Source organism: Dioscorea cayenensis, chromosome 1 (genome assembly GCF_009730915.1).
Source record: "Dioscorea cayenensis subsp. rotundata cultivar TDr96_F1 chromosome 1, TDr96_F1_v2_PseudoChromosome.rev07_lg8_w22 25.fasta, whole genome shotgun sequence".
In the NCBI taxonomy this organism is placed as follows: domain Eukaryota; kingdom Viridiplantae; phylum Streptophyta; class Magnoliopsida; order Dioscoreales; family Dioscoreaceae; genus Dioscorea; species Dioscorea cayenensis.
Window position 1 is genome coordinate 17,524,422 of NC_052471.1, and position 17,438 is coordinate 17,541,859.

Sequence of the window (17,438 nt, forward strand, 5' to 3'; positions counted from 1 at the left end):
CTTTAACATTAAGCAAATATCTTAAATTTTAGCTTATCTAATAACACATGTTATAGGGCTTTGATAAATGAATATTTTTTTGATAACTTTGTCTTATATTGTTGAATATTTATGTTCAATAACTTTGAGATTGAGTAACATGTACATGTGATCTTATAATTAATTCACTACTGCATAAATGTACTTATGCAGTAGTTACCTCATAGCTAGCAGTTATAAATTGTTATATTAATAGGCTATCTATTGTAGAAGTTTTGTAGTGGTTTCATTTCGTTGTAGGCAACTTTACATTTAAGTGTTACATTTGACCTAAACCATTAGAAAAATCACTGCATATTAAGATAAATACGAAACAGCTTTTACAATCATTGCATATGTTAAAATAATATAGTTGTTCATAACCACTACATATTTATTGTAATGCATCAGTTCTTAATAACCATTGTATATTTGTCTTCATATGCAACAATTATTCAAACGCTGTAATTGTTGGAAAAAATGCAACGGTTCATAACAGCTTTGTATTCATTATAATGTAGTGGTTCCCAATAATTGTTGCATCTTTATCATGATATACAACAATTCTTACAACTATTGCATTTGCTAAAATAATGCAGTAGTTTATAACAACTACATATTTCAATTTTTTATTTTTATTTTGTCTATTGGAATAACAATATTGATTTTTCAAATCACAAGAATAGTTTGAATAACAATATTGACTTTTCAAATCACAAGAGTATTATTTAAAAAAATTTATAAAATATATGTTGCATAATTTTTACCTCTCTAGAATCATGGGAGTTAGCAAATCAAGATTTCAGAGAGTTACATATAATTATGATTATGAGAATTTTTCATAAAAGAGAATTTAAAAAGCAAATTTAAGATATTCAATTTTAAAGCCTTATAATTACCACAAATGCAAAAGTTTGATGAAAATAAACTAGAATTATATATATACTCTAACTTCCATTAACAAAAATGTAAAAGTTCGATGAAAATAAATGTTTGGGAAAAAAATGTTATGAATCGATGCATTAAGAATTAAATGTGGATGTGTTTCTCCTCCATTAATATCCCTATCAAAGCAAATATATTTTACATTCTTATCAATGAAAAATGCTTTTATAGCCACAATAAATGGGTCATCGGGCCTAATTGAAGATTTTGGTAGAGCAGCACTAGTGTTGCCAAATGGGACACCATTGCAAATTAAAAATGCTTTAATTCTCCAAAATTAGGAATAAACCTTTTAAGTTTTAAAGATATACGTCTCAATGGATATCATTTAGATACGGTTGATAAAGAGTGAAAAGAATATCTTTATATTACTCAAGTTATTTTATGCCAAAAAATTGTACTTGAAAGGTTTCCCTTGTATGTCTTCAGGATTATATTATACACATATTTTAATGATGGACTCACATATGATCATCACAAGAAAAGTTAATGATCCGGAAATATTTTAACTATGTCATGAAATACTTGGGCATCCAGGTGCTATTATGATGGGTCGGATTGTTGTGGACTCCTTTTTTCTCACCCAGCCTTTAATTAGGGTTTAGGCCGGTTAAAATAAATGGATCACAAAAATTTTTTATGACTTCAAGAGATTATGGGTTCATGACTTCCATTAGGGGCAACCCCTTAATGTTAATTACCCTGGACATTATCACAGGAACCTCCGATTAAGAAATAAGTGTGAAAAAGGAAACAATTTGTGACAATTAATTTCATTCATTTCAATAAATATGAATTCATAGATTCCATTGAAAATACAAGAAATTTGAAATCATCTGAACTTATGAACTTATGTCTTGGGCATTTTTTCATCTTTTGATTTGATTTGTATTTCAAGTTCTGGATTCTCTATGTTGATGAATCATAAACTTGATTTTGACTTTCCATAAGCTTCGGCTTTTGTGCTTGTGAAGCTTCCTTCAAGTCTTGACTTGTGAAACTCTTTAGGTCTTTGACTTATGATATCTTGACACTGCTGAGTTCAATTGTCGATTTATATAGATTTTCAAATATTGACTTGTGGAACTCTTTGGGTCTTCGACTTATGATGTCTTGACACTTATGAGTCCAATTGTCGATTTATATGAATTTTTAACTCTTGACTCTTTTCATATTTTGAGTCTTGACTTGGCTGCTTTGGTTTTGATTTTATATATCCATATATATATTGAACATAACTTCTATGTATGCATCGTCATCACATTACATGTCTCGTTGCTATCTTGTATGTCTCAATACCGCCACTGCCTTGAGGTGAACATTTTTTTATTGCTTTTGAATGAGTATATATATATATATATATTTATTTTCTTGCTTTGGGTGTTTTTTGTTTTAAATATATATATATATATATATATATATATATATATATATCCATGTTATCATACTCATCCCATGTGCATGGTGGGACCATCCTTTTGAAAATTCTTCTCTTTGATGAATGATAGCCCGTGAGTATATGCTTCTCATTTTCTTTGTAGGTGTCCTCTTTGCAAAGCTTCATGCACCTGGGTAGGACCCATTTTCCGAAAATATATATATTGAACATCATGAGCATGCATGCATACTATAGCATGGTCCTCATTCATTTCTTATCATTCATTTACTTCAGTGCTTAAGTCAAAGATGCATATTTTTCTTTTTATTTTTTTTTTATATAAAATATGGAGAAACAGGTGCCTTTGTAAATGCTTTGATTCTTTCATATTTGGGTGATAGAGACTCCACCAGCTTGTTTGGCCATATATATATATTTATATCAACCTCTCAGGCTCATATCTAGTAACATCCATAATGTTACACTCTCAAACATTATTATCCAGCACACAGATGGTGAATTGCATGTAGTTTCTCATTGGATGAGTTGTACCTCGGACCAATGCCAATCCCGAGGTCAAAGCTTAATGTGTCTCCTCCATTAGATTAGTTGTGGTAATGGTGTTCATATGATAAACTTCTCTCTCTATATATATATGTCTGACATGAAGAGTTAAATAATTATGCATGTCATGCATGGATGGGTCTAGTCATAGTTAGTTATTCATACAAGATGGCCTACATACAGTAGAGTTTGGATAGCCTAATTAGGCACCCCTGATAATAATTAACTCAATTGACTTTTCCCTTTAATTTAAAGATATATATATAGGTTGATGCTTATCTTGTAAGGCTGCTATATATTGCTACCACTACCTTGCATATACTTCATTATACAATGTCATGACAATGGGAGTGGTGATGTAGGCGGTCAAGAAAGCCATAAAGATGAAGGCTTCATTATTCAAGACCTTTCGGTCTTCACCGATTTTGAGAGTGATGAATTCCATGAGGCCTTTAGTATTCATCCGGAAGTCCATTGTCACAACCTCCCAGCAAGGAATCTTGACAGAAAGTGCTACCAGGATGGTGCCGACCCTTGTTTTCATGCTTCTCACGTCTTAGATGAAGGCAAACGCTAGAGAGGCCAAATTACGCCAAACTAATGGACGCATAATCATCACGTAAGTGCTTCAAGAACTTGGTGACGGCCTTGGATCCAATTGAAGTGCCACATGTGCGAGTTTTTTTTTTTTCTTTTTAAACACAAATGCACTTTACAAAGGTTGCATATGTTTTTTTCACTTAATAGAGCTTAGGGTCACTTTTAATTGCTCATATAATAATAGACATTTATATAAGCTTACATATATGCTAGTATTACATACTACAACAATTAAGCACCATCATCCTCAAGGTTGATGACACGCTCACACTCGTCTATCCATTGGCTGTATATGTCTATTGGCTCCGTTAACGCAGTGACAGTTGTGCTGAAATTTTCTTGGCAAATCCTGCATGTAGCTTCGCAAATCAAATTCTTCATATCGATGCAGCAGTCCACATTGCTTCCATGATTGCAGAATGGGCAACAGAAAATCGTATCAAGCTTGCCCATTCGCTTCTTGGGAGGTGGCTTCGCCCATGACTTTCTCTTTCCCATGATAGAATGGCTCCAACCTTAGTGCAACTTGGAGAAATCGCAAAGAAGATTGGAAGGGGCGAGCTTCTCGAAGATATCGTTGATGAAGGAGTTCATGATGCCCATAGCCTTGCTGGAGACTCCGATATCAGGGTGGACCTGCTTGAGATCCTTGAAGATGTTGATCTTGTAGGTCTTGTTTCCCTTATTGATCTTCTTCTTTTTCTTCTCTCCAGATGCAGCGTCCATGGATGGGAGACGCTTCTCGGCCTTGGACTTCTTCTCAATAGGAGCTTTCTCGTGACGGACTTCTTCTCCTTTTCCTCCACTGGCTTCTCAGCGGCCGGCTTCTTCTCCGCGGGCTTCTTCTCAGCCTTGGGTGCCATCGTCGAGGGTTTTGGAGCTCGAGTGAGGAACAAGAACAAGAACGAGATCGTAATGCTTTCTTTCTTCATTTTTTTTTGTTTTCAGGCTTACTTTTCCATATCAGATAGTGGTCACCAAGATAGCAGTGACAACCTTATTTGGTGATGATGACAAGTGACGGGCGACGGTGACGGTGGCGACGGTGACGGTGGCGACGGTGAAAGTAACGGCGGTAAGCGATGTTGACAGGGAGAGGAAATGAAGACTTTCTTCTTCTTTCTTCGCTGGTGATCTTCTCCGGCCGGTTCCATCTTCTTTTAGATGCTTCTCAGTCTTTAGTTTCTTCCTCAGCCGGTCCTCCTTTTGCTCTATCCTCCTTCTCACCATCTTCGGACCTTTTCTTCTTTCCTCCTTTTTCATATGAGTTTCTTGATAAGTGCTTGTGCGATATGAATGCGAAGTGTTCATTCCTTATGTTGAGCATTACTTTTCTCAGGTTTTTACACTAATATGTGTGTTTTTATGTTACTTTTATGCAGGTAGGTTTGTGAGGCCGAGTATGAAGGAAATAGGCCAATGTGGATCATAATGCACCTATTTTGGAGGAAATCTTGCTAAGGTTCAAATGAAAAGACATAGGTCAGGTGTGAGATGCTAGAGTGTGTGCCAACCTCCTCGCATTCGAGTGAGCACATCCATTTGGAGGGGCACAAAGGCAGTCACACTCGAGCATTCCGATTTATGCACATAAGAATGAGAGCTCCACCAACATGTATATCATTGAAGAAGCAAGTGATTCATGACGTAAACGTGTGCCCGTTTATGTTACCTCGATGAAAATATGGAATTAGGAAGTTATTCAGGTCGAAGACTGTAGTAGAGCACTGCAGCAACACTGTAGTATGTACAGTAGTAGCACTATTCACAGTCGGCCGAGAAATCAGAGAAACAGAGAATTCACACGGGCATGTGAAAATTATCCATGGCCATGTGGAAATTCCGCACGGGCGCGTGTACCGTCCACGCCCGTGGAGTCGCCCGATTCCAACCCTATTTAAAGCCGATTCAGCCCCGATTTTGGTATTCTTTTCTCCATCTTTTCCCCAACTTGAGAGAGGGCTTCGGCTAGGGTTTTGAGGGGTATTATCTAGGTTTCTGGAGAGGTTCTACGGCTCTGACATCGCGCGTCATTTGGAAGAAGGTTATTCGGAGAGCTTTCGTCGGCATCGATCCGGTGAGGTGTATCCTAGGCCGGACAAAGGATCCCTTGCGACGAGTAGAGGACTCTCCACAAGACCATCGACATGACCATCGAGGGGGTTTCTTTATGGATTCATTGCTTTTACATTCGATTTCTTTGATTGTACTTAACTCCATGGAGAGCTAAACCCCTAGTGGGTACTAGGGTGATTGTGAACCCTAGGATGTATTCGTTTCATTGAACTTCTTTATTATGCTTTCAATAAATTGATGTTTATTGTAAGTTCCAACATTGAATGCTTGATTGTATGAACATTTTACCCCTAGAGTGACACTAGGGTTGAGAGTTCTTGTTGGTAACCTTGTGAGTGAGTGACACACCACGAGTGTTAGACAAAGCTAGGTTGGAGAGGGTTGAGAGGGTGAGTCAAGAGGTACATGAGCGTCCCCTTTCCCCTCCGACGTGATAGATTCTACCTCCGTTCCTCGAGTTCTTTGTGGCCATAATAGAGTGAATGGTCTAAGGGATTAATCTCCGCTGGGGCTTAGTTGCGCTGCATGCAGGTGAAGCGTTGAGGGGATCTTAGTATCTAGGGCTTAATTGTTGTTAGGGACCTTCCACCGGACCAAAGGGTTAGGTCTATAATTAGGAAGAGATTTATCACCGGAATCCCTAGAGCTCATAGCAACTTTATTCGAGTCACGAGGTTGAGAGGTTATTTAATCTCTCCTCCGGGATATGAATAGAGTTAGGCATAGTTGACCTTAGATTTTTGACTATGTATGTAAGGATTTCCATGACTCACCATTACATTGATTAGAAAGCATAATAGAGAGTTCTTGCACTTGAAGCGATTATCCTAGGTGAAGCATCATCCGAGTACCCCATCTTTATCGATTGCCTTACCTCCTCCTTACTTTTGCTCTCTTACTTGTTGCTTTTAATTGTTGAGAATTTAATCATTGTCACACTTATCATTGTTGATATTCCACATAGCTAAGAATCGAATTATGTGTCTTTACTCCCTACTCCCTGTGGATTCGATACCCGCTCACCCGGGATTATTACTTCGACAAACCAGTGCACTTGCGGGATATACGCAAGGGGATCTTGTCATTTCTCCCCCGCCCCCAGAAAAACATCCCCTTTTTTCCTTCTTCAATATTCTCCTTAAAAGCATGGACGTTGGAGCGGTTGTGAAACGATCGAGTTGATCGTGGGATAACCACGTGCATCACTCACGTTCTCACGCACCCCCTGTCTCCCTTTCTCTTATGTATATATATAACGTTATATATATTTTTGTTATATTATATACATATATATATAATATTTATTCTATTTTATTTATTTTATTATTTTATTTTATTGTTTTAGTTATTTTATTTATATTTTATATTATTAATTTATTACCCTTATTACATATATTATCTTTAATATCTGATTTCAGTTTTGTATATAATATATATTTATAAGATATGTACTTATTTATTTATTTATTATTATCTTTTTTAGATATATATATTATATTATTATTATTATTATTTTTATTTGATTTGATTAATTGATTTGTTATTACATATATCTATATCTATATCTATATTATTTTATTTATTATATATATATATATATATATATATTTAATTTAATTTAATTTATTATCTTTATTATCATATGATTATCATTTGATTTGATTTAATTGGTTGATTTTTTTATTATCGAATTTTATTTTATTTTAATTATATATGTTTTGCTTATTTTGTTTTAATTTATCTTATTATATATATTTACGATTTGATTTATTTTTTAAACTAATTATTATTATTATTTTTTTATTTTTTTATTTTAATTTTAATTTATTATATTTGTTATATATCTATATATATATTTACGATTTGATTTATTTTTAAACTAATTATTTTTTTTTTTAATTTATTATATTAGTTATATATATATATATATATATATATATATATATATATATATATATATATGCCTTGTGATTTATATTCGCTGTTGATCTTGGTATTGTGGTTGCATCAAGATCGCTATAGGCTGACCCAAAGATTTGAGTATTTTTAGATCGCCTCGAGATCTATACTCTTGGATGATCTTGAAATTTAGATAATTTTAAATCGTCTCGAGATCTATGCTCTCAGTTGTTCTTGAGATTTGAGTATTTAGATTGCTTTGAGATCTGTGCTCTCGGCCGATCTGGATATTTAGATATTTTGTATATTTGGATCGCCTCGAGATCTGTGCTCTTGGCTGATCTTGAGATTTGGATATTTAAGATCGCCCTGAAATATGTTTTCTCAGCTGATCTTGATATTTATATATTTTGTATATTTTGGATCGCCTCGAGATCGGTGCCCTCGGCTGATCCTGAGATTTGAGTATTTTGGATCACCTCGAGATTGGTGCTCTTAGCTTATCCGAAGATTTGAATATTTAGATCGCCTCGAGATCGATGCTCTCAGCAGATCTTGATATTTGAGTATTTTGGATCGCTTTGAGATCTGTGCTCTTGGCTTATCCGGAGATTTAAGTATTTAGATCGCCTCAAGATCGGTGCTCTAGGTAGATCTTGATATTTGCATATTTTGGATTGCCTCGAGATTGGTGCTCTTGGCTTATCCAGATATTTGACTATTTATATATATATATATTTAGATCGCCTCGAGATATGTGGTCTAGGCTGATCTTTAGATTTTTTTTAATATTTAGATCACCTCAGGATATGTATTCTTGGGTGATTTTGAATATATCCAACTATTATGAAATTTATTCATCTTATCCACATGTTGTCCTAATTTGATTATGATCGGGTCACATGTTGTTTTAAAATTTTAATTTGATTTGAATTAGGACATGCATAATTTTTATATAAACAATTGTTAATAATGGTCATAGGCACCCACTGAAGATTATAAAATCCTAAAAAATAATGAATATGCATGTTTGGCATGCTCAATGGGAAAATTGATAACTAGACCATTTAAAAGTAAGGTGGTTGGTGAATCTCCTAAATTTTTTGAAAGAATACAAGGATATATATGTGGACCAATACATCTATCATGCAGTCCATTTAGATATTTTAGGGTTTTAATAGATGCATCGACTAAGTGGTCTTATGTTTCACTTCTATCTACAAGAAATGTAGCTTTTGTAAAATTATTGGTACAAATTATCAGGCTGAAAGCACAATTTCCATATTATCCTATAAAGACAATTCATCTTGATAATGCTGGTGAATTTACATAAAAATCATTAAATGATTATTGTATGCCAGTTGGAATACAAGTTGAGCATCTAGTGGCTCATGTACATACCCAAAATGGGTTGGCAGAGTCATTAATTAAAAAACTCCAAATAATTGCTCGCCCAATGTTGTTAAGAATAAAACTACCTACAAATGCGTGGGGTCATGCTATTTTGCATGTTGTAGTTTTAATACAGATCCGACCCACTGCATGTAATTTATATTCACCACAACAACTTGTTGTTGGTAAAGAGCCTGATATTTCACATAGAAAAATATTTGGTTGTGTAGTATATGTGCTAATAGTACCACCAAATCATAGAAAAATGTGTACACAATGTAGAATGTGTATATATATTGGTTATAACTCTCCCTCAATTATATGATATTTAGAGCCATTAACGGGAGATGTATTTACTGCAAGATTTGCAGATTGCCATTTTGATGAATCTATCTTTCCTTTATTAGGGGGAGACATGGTTATTCAAAATGTGTGGAAGAAAATTAATTAGAATACATCCAAATTATATACATATGATCCTCGTACGAAAGAATGTGAACTTGAAGTTCAAAGGATCATTACATTGCAGAATATTGCAAATGAAATACCTGATGTGTTCACAGATGCAAAAAGGGTAACCAAGTCATATATACCAGCTGTCAATGCTTCTGCAAGAATTGAGATACCTATTACCCCATTACAAGCAAAATAAATAGTAAACAAATCATGCCAAAAATGTGGAAGGCCAATAGGTAACAAAGATTTAGCTCCAAGAAAAAGGAAGCAAAAAAATAAAGCTCTTGAAGAGGGGAAACTCCAATGTGAAAAAGGAGAGAAAAATATTAAACCATTAAAGCATGTTAATGAAAAAGAATTAATGGGGAATGATATTTTGAGCATACTGAAAACTCAATTTGTTATGTAGATGATGGTCAAATAATAAATCGGTGTGAGACAGATATAAATGATATATTTATCTACAATGTGGCTATAGACATATAAATAAATACAGATAATGATCCCGAGCCATGATCTTTTGATGAATGTTGACAAGGAAAGGATTGGCCAAAATGAAAAGAAGCTATCTAGGCTAAACTAAATTCCCTTTCAAAACGTGAAGTGTTTAGGCCGACATTGCCAACACCTGAAGAAATAAAACCAGCTGGTTATAAATGAGTATTTGTGAGAAAATCAAATGAAAACAATAAAATTATAAGATATAAAGCAAGCTTGGTTGTTCAAGGTTTTTTCCAAATACTTGGTATTGACTATGAGCAGACACATTCTCCTGTAATGGATTGGATCAGTTTTTGATTTCTAATTGCCATGGCAGCAAGTAATAAATTAGATATATAGTTGATCGATGTTGTCATAGCATATCTATATGGATTACTTGAAAAAAACATATATGAAAATCCCTGAGGGATACAAAATGCTAGACGCTTCAAAGTAGTGACATTTGCACTCTATTAAATTAAAAATATCTCTTTATGTGTTAAAACAATCTGGACGGATGTGGTATAACCATCCGAGTGACTATTTCATAAAAGAAATGTACCAGAATGATAATATATATCCTTGTTTATTTATTAAAATTTCTACTAATGGATTTGTTGTAATAATAGTATATGTGGATGATTTAAATCTTGTAGGTACTCATGAAATTGCAACTGCAGCATCATATCTAAGGAAGGTGTTTGAAATGAAGGATCTGGGAAAGACAAGATTTTGTCTTGGTATACAAATTGAGAACTTACCTACTCGAATATTATTCACCAGTCAGCTTACACAGAAAAGGTGCTGAAAAGATTTAATATGGATAAGGCCTATCTATTAAGTACCCCAATAGTTGTCAGGGCGCCTGATGTTTAGTGATATAAATTTTATTTACCTAGTGAAGAAGAGGCAATTCTTTGCATAGAAACTCCGTATCTAAGTGTAATAGGTGCATTAATGTATCTTATAAATAATACCAAACCAGATATAGCTTCTGTATTAATGTATCTAAACCAACACAAAGACATTGGAAAGGAATTACGGATGTGCTACGTTATTTACAAGAAATTACAGATTTGGGTTTGTTTTATCCCCAAGATTCTTCATCCAATCTGATAGGTTTTGTAGATGCCGGATTCTTGTATGATCCTCATAAAGGATGGTCTCAAACTAGATATATATTCTCTTATAATGGTACAGCTTTTTCATGGCATTCTACAAAGCAAACTCTTACAGCTACCTCATCAAATCATGGTGAAATCCTAGCTCTCCATGTAGCTAATCGAGAATGCCAGAGGTTACGTTCTATGATTGGACATATATAGTCATCATGCATATTGCCATCAATTACAACAAATACCACAATAATTTATGAAGAGAACAATGCTTGTTTGATCGCTTCCTCGCAAGTGTACGGGATCGCCAAGTAATACCCTATGTGTGATACAGGGGTCGTATTCCAATGGGCCAAGGAAGTATTATTACTCACTCTTTATATATTATCTAGCCTACAATTCTTAGTAAGAAGAACAAATAAAATAAAATAAACTAACTAATCTATGGTCGGGTTACTAACACACATAAATAAATGAACAAGGAAGTATCACGCATAAGGAGAAGGTGTTCGGACAAGGAATCCCCCCTAGGATTGTCATTAAGTCCCAAACTAGGATAATTTAAAGATATAATGACGGTAATTAAGACCTAGAGATCTTTTAGATAGGTTAACCCCAATCTATCGACAGCTAACCCCTAATCCCATACGAGTGTTAATCGGAATCTATTCTAGATCAACCCACCTATGATAGCAATGAGTTCAAGGAAATTTCTAATAGGAGTAAACCTACTATCCTTCATCTTACACCTAGCAATGGAGGGCTACAAATACCCAATATCTCAGCGTGTAGGCACAAGTATCCCCTTTCAATCAATGCATGACCTAGTATAAGCATGCTCTCGCGCCGACAAATACAATTCATGAATGAACTATGGATTTCTCCATTTGTAGCTCAAGGCATGCAAAGCACACTAGATTGAACCTTAAACAACCATCAAATAAAATAATAACAACATCCGAAGTTCTTACACAAGATTAACCCTAGGTTTCATCCAAATCCAAACACCACAATAAGTTAATCCCTCATGATGAGAGATACTTATACAATATACAAGGAAATTAAATACAATAAAGAATAAATAAAACTTCCTCTATGATCTTAATCTACTTGAATCGACGAAGCCTCTAATGGTAATGCAATGGTGGCTTGAAACTTTACTCCAACTCCTTCTTCTTTAATCCTCTCCCTCTTAGTGATGATGTGTGCTCGTTTCCCACAAAGATCCCCGCCAAAAGGTGGCCAGAAGGCCTCAATAATGTCTGGTGACAGCGGCTGATAAGTGCTTGTGCGATATAAATGCGAAGCGTGCATTCCTTATGTTGACTATTACTTTTCTCAGGTTTTTACACTAATATGTGTGTTTTTATGTTACTTTCGTGCAGGTAGGGTTGTGAGGCCAGGTATGAAGGAAAGAAGCCAATGTGGATTACAATGCACCGATGTTGGAGGAAATCTTGCTAAGGTTCAAACGCGAAGACATAGGTCGATGTGAAATGCTAGAGTGTGTGCCAACCTCCTCGTATTCGAGTTTGGCATATCCATTTGGAGGTGCACAAAGGCAGTCACACTCGAGCATTGCGACTTATGCACATAGAACAAGAGCTCCACCAACGTACCTATCATTGAAGAAGCAAGTGATCCACGACGTGAACGTGTGCCCGTTTGCGTTACTCCGATGAAAGTATGGATTTGGGAAGCACTGTTTACAGCCGGCCGAGAAAACAGGAGTTCAGAGAATCCACACGGGCGTGTGGAAATTATCCACGCCCGTGTGGAAATTCCACACGGGCGCGTGAAGCATCCACGCCCGTGTAGTCGCCCGATTCCAGCCTTCTTTAAAGTTGAATCCGCCCCGATTTTAGTATTCTTTTCTCCACCTTTTCTCCAACTTGAGAGAGGGCTTCGACTAGGGTTTTGAGGTGTATTGGCCAAGGTTTTGGAGAGGTTCTATGCCTCCGAAATCGTCATTCCTTAGGAAGAAGGTTGGAAGGGGAGCTTCCGTCAAGGCGCATCCTATACCGGACGAGGGAATCCTTGGACGACGAGTAGAGGACTTTCCACAAAACCATCGACACGACTATCGAGGGGGTTTCTTTATGGATTCATTGCTTTTACATTCTATTTCTTTGATTGTACTTAGCTCCATGGAGAGCTAGACCCCTAGTGGGTACTAGGGTATTTGTGAACCCTAGGATGTATTCGTTTCTTTGAATCTCTTTATTAAGCTTTCAATAAATTGATGTTTATTATGAGTTCCAACCTTGAATGCTTGATTGTATGAACATTTCCCCTAGAGTGACACTAGGGTCGAGAGTTCTTGTTGGTAACCTTGTGAGTGAGTGGCACACCACGAGCGTTAGACAAAGCTAGGTTGGAGAGGGTTGAGAGGGTGAGTCGAGAGGTACAGGAGCGTCCCCTTTCCCCTCCGATGTGATAGATTCTACCTCCGTTACTCAAGTTCTTTACGGTCATAATAGAGTGAATGGTCTAAGGGATGAACTTCCGCTGGGGCTTAGGTTCACGTGCAACGGAGTGAAGCGTTGAGGTGATCTTAGTAACTAGGGCTCAATTGTGGTAAGGGACCTTCCACCTGGACCAAAGGGTTAGGTCTATAATTAGGAAGAGATTTATCACTTGGAATCCCTAGAGCAAAAACTTGACAAGATCTCCTTGCTTATATCCCGTAAGTGCACGGGCTTGTCGAAGTAATAATCCCGTGTGAGCGGGGTCGAATCCACAGGGAGTAGGGATTGAAAATACTTAATTTGATTCTTAGCTATGTGGAATATCAATAGTGATAAGTGTGAAATTGATTCAATTCTCAACAATAAAAACAACAAGTGAAAGAGCAAAAGTAAGAAGAGGGTAAGGCAATCGATAAAGAATGGGGTACTCGGATAATGCTTCACCTAGGATGATCACTTCAAGTGCAAGAACTCTCTATTATGCTTCCTAATCAATGCAATGGTGAGTCGTGGAAATCCTTACATACATAGTCCGAAATCTAAGGTCAACTATGCCTAACTCTATACATGTCCTGGAGGAGAAATCGAACAATCTCAACACCTCGCACTCGTCGACAGAGTTGCAATGAGCTATAGGGATTCCCAGCTATAAATCTCTTCCCTAAATATAGACCTACCCCTTTGGTCCGTAAGGAAGGTCCCTAGCCACAATTAAACCCTAGATACTAAGATCCTCTCAACGCTTCACCCATTGCACGCGCAACTAGGCTCCCAGCTGAGGTTCATCCCTTAGACCATTCACTCCATTATGGGCTGCAAAGAACTCGAGGAACGGAGGTAGAATCTATCACGCCGAGGGAAAAGGGGACGCTCCCTGCACTTCTTGACTCACCCCTCTCAACCCTCTCCAACCTAGCTTTGTTCTAACGCTAGTGGTGTGTCACTCACCCACAACGTTACCAACAAGAACTCTCAACCCTAGTGTCACTCTAGGGGAAATGTTCATACAATCAAGCATTCAAGGTTGGAACTCACAATAAACATCAATTTATTGAAAAGCATAATAAAGAAGTTCAATGACACGAATACATCCTAGGGTTCACAATCATCCAAGTACCCACTAGGGGTTTAGCTCTCCATGGAGCTTAATACAATCAAAGAAATCGAATGTAAAAGCAATGAATCCATAAAGAAACCCCCTCAATGGTCGTGTCAATGGTCTTGTGGAGAGTCCTCTACTCGTCGTCCAAAGATTCCTCTCGTCTCAGTATAGGATACGCCCGATCGAATCTCCCTACCAACCTTCTTCCTAATGGAATCACGATGTCCGAGCCAGAGAACTTCCCCAAAACCTGGCCAATACCCCTCGAAACCCCTAGTCAAGTCCTCTCACAAGTTGGGGAAAAGATGGAGAAAAGAATACCAAAATCGGGGCTGAATCGCCTTTTAAATAGGGTCGAATCGGCAACTCCACGGCGTGATCGATACACGCGCCTGCGCGGAATTTCCGCACGGGCATGGATAATTTCCACACGCCGCGTGGATTCTCTCGCTCTGGTTTCTCGCCGGCCGTGACGTTGTTGCCTAGAATTACTACATTATTGCTACGCCTTCGCTACAATCTTCGCCCGATTAACTTCCCAATTCCCATACTTTCATCGGGTAACGCAAACGGGCACACATTCACGCCATGAATCACTTGCTTCTTCAATGATGTACATGTTGGCGGGGCTCTTGTTCTTATATGCATAAGTCGGAATGCTCGAGCGTGATCGCCTTTTGTGCCCCTCCAAATAGATGTGCTCACTCGAATGCGAGGAGGTTGGCACACACTCTAGCATCTCACACTTGACCTATGTTTTAGCTGCTTTGAACCTTAACAAGATCTCCTCCAAAATAGGTGCATTATGATCCACATTGGCCCATTTCCTTCATACTCGGCCTCACAACCCCTACTCGCGTAAAAGTAACATAAAAACACACATATTAATGTAAAAACCCGAGGAAAGTAATGCTCAACATAAGGAATGAATGCTTCGCATTCATATCGCACAAGCACTTATCAAGCTCATTGCAACTCTATACGAGTACGAGGTGTTGAGATTGTTTGATTTCTCCTCCGGGTCATGTATAGAGTTAGGCATAGTTGACCTTAGATTTGGGATTATGTAATTAAGGATTTCCACAACTCACCATTGCATTGATTAGGAAGCATAATAGAGGGTTCTTGCACTTGAAACAATTATCCTAGGCGGAGAATTATCCGGGTACCCCATCTTTATCGATTGCCTTATCCCCTTCTTTAGTTTTGCTCTCTTATTTGTTGCTTTTACTGTTGAGAATTAAATCATTGTCACACTCATCATCATTGATCTTACACATAGCTAAGAATCGAATTAAGTATTTTTATTTCCTACTCCCTGTGGATTCGATACCCACTCACCCGGGATTATTACTTCGACAAACCCGTGCACTTGCGGGATATACCCAAGCGGACCTTGTCAGCGGCCCAAAAAACCAAGGAAAAAGTCCCCTTATTTGCTCTAGATGAAGCTTTAAATACCCTTAATTTCCGTAGCATACCGGGGTCCATATGGCCTTCATGTATCCCCATATAGAGGTCACATGAGCTAAGCTGACACACTCCTTGCGTATATCTACCGCAAGTGCATGGGTTGTCGAACTAATAAAATACCCCAGTGAGTGGGTAGTCGAATCCATAGGGAATAGATGTTCAGAAGCAAAAAGTATTGCTATTTAAAAGAGTGAAAACAAATTTGTGATTTGATTCAAAATATTGATGCAAATAAAAAGCAAAATGTGAGAAGAAAAAACAAGAAGAATAGAGAGAGGTAATTAATGGTAAAATGGGGTACTTGGATGATGCTCACCCTAGGACTATTGTTTCAAGTGAAAAACTAATATTATGCCTCCTAATTAAAGTTTAATGAGTCATGGAGATCCAAAGACACACGGTCCCAAACCTAAGGTCAATCATGACTAGCCCTCTACACTATGCCCGGCGAAAATGGATACTTTCAAAATCTCACACTGTGTTGGACTGCTTGAGGTTTTAGGAACTCCAAGTGATAAACCCTATTCCCTAGTTTAGATCTAACCCTTTGGTCAAGGCGAAAAATCCCTAATCATAATTAAGCCCCAGCACTAAGGATAACTCAACACTTCACTCTATCACTCATACAACTAAGCCCCAGTGGAGAAGATCTCTTAGCACTTCACTCTATCATGATCGCAAAGAACTCTTGGAACATGGAGGTAGGATTAATCATATCGGAAGGGAAAGGGGACGTTCCGCTACCTCTCGACCCACCTTCTCGACCCTCTTCAATCTTGCTAAGTCTAACCCTAGTGAAGTTGTCACCCCTTCAATGGATTACCTAGATAGATTCTCAACCCTAGTGTCACTCTAAGGGAAAATTAGAACAATAATCATACAAGATTAAAACTCAATGTAAAAATCAATTAAAGAAGCATAATAGAAGTCAATGAAACAAAATCATCCTAGGGTTTACAAGTCCAAGCACCCTCTAGGGGTTTAGCTCTCCATGGAGCAATACAAAGTCAAAGATGAAATAAAAAATAAGTGCAAGAAATCCATAGAGATAACCCCCTTGTCATCTATGTCGATGGTCTTCAAGAGCCACTTCGTCTTCTCCAAAAACTCCTTCATCAAGTCTAGGGCACACCCTGCTGAATCAAGGCTATCAGAAACTTCCCCAATAACTCTCCAAACCCTAGCTGCGCTCTTCCCAAAAGATAGGCAAAAGATAGGAAGAAGATCCCCCAAATTAAACTCTTTAAGTGGTATTTAAAGTGTTGAAATTGGGCATCAACACGCCATGTGGAAATTCCAAATGTGCTTGTGGATTTCCAAGCTTATCATTTCCTACATACTTGCTATAGTAAACTTCTATAGTACCCCCGACTTCAATTTTTTCATCGAGGCCACTTGATTAGGCACACATCCATGCGGTAAATCATGTCGCATTTTCACTTTCGAACACATTGATGAATCTCTTGACAATG

The 17,438-nt window shown here is 37.2% G+C and overlaps 1 pseudogene; it reads right to left on the reverse strand.

The window, feature by feature from the left end:
- Positions 1-3,492: 3,492 nt before the first annotated feature.
- Positions 3,493-4,368, reverse strand: LOC120256246 (annotated as a pseudogene).
- Positions 4,369-17,438: the final 13,070 nt, after the last annotated feature.